Source organism: Haliaeetus leucocephalus, unplaced genomic scaffold (genome assembly GCF_000737465.1).
Source record: "Haliaeetus leucocephalus isolate CR32 unplaced genomic scaffold, Haliaeetus_leucocephalus-4.0 Scaffold1, whole genome shotgun sequence".
Classification (NCBI taxonomy): Eukaryota; Metazoa; Chordata; class Aves; order Accipitriformes; family Accipitridae; genus Haliaeetus; species Haliaeetus leucocephalus.
Genome location: NW_010972437.1, coordinates 17,126,118 through 17,126,479, shown reverse-complemented (window position 1 = coordinate 17,126,479; position 362 = coordinate 17,126,118). Strand labels below are relative to the sequence as shown.

The window sequence follows — 362 nt, the reverse complement described above, 5'->3', positions numbered from 1 at the left end:
CCGCTGCTGTCACTGGGAAGAAACCGGCTTCCTTACCCTACAAGGCTCTGTCTGAACCAAAGCAGCTGACGTGCTCCCGGCAAGCACGGAGGGATCCTGCCGGGGGGGGGGGAGCGGGGTGAGGCTGTGAGCATCCCCCGGCACTCAGCGAACAGCCCGGTGTCCGGCCTCCCCCACACCTGCCCTGCGCCCCGCTAGCCATGGGGATACCCCAGCCTGCCCTCCAACCCGCGAACCGTGGGGGTACCCCTGCCCTCCAGCCTCCTAGCCGTGGGGATACCACCGCCCCGCAAGCTCTTCGCTGTGGGGGCACCCAGCCTGCCCACCAAGCTGCTAGCCGCGGGGTACCCAGCCTGCCCCCC

The 362-nt window shown here is 69.9% G+C and overlaps 1 protein-coding gene across 1 annotated transcript in view; it reads left to right on the top strand.

The window, feature by feature from the left end:
• The window catches only part of SPEG (SPEG complex locus), a 38,219-nt gene that overhangs the window by 18,799 nt on the left and 19,058 nt on the right, over positions 1 to 362 (top strand). The gene's annotated exons all lie outside the window — the stretch shown is intronic.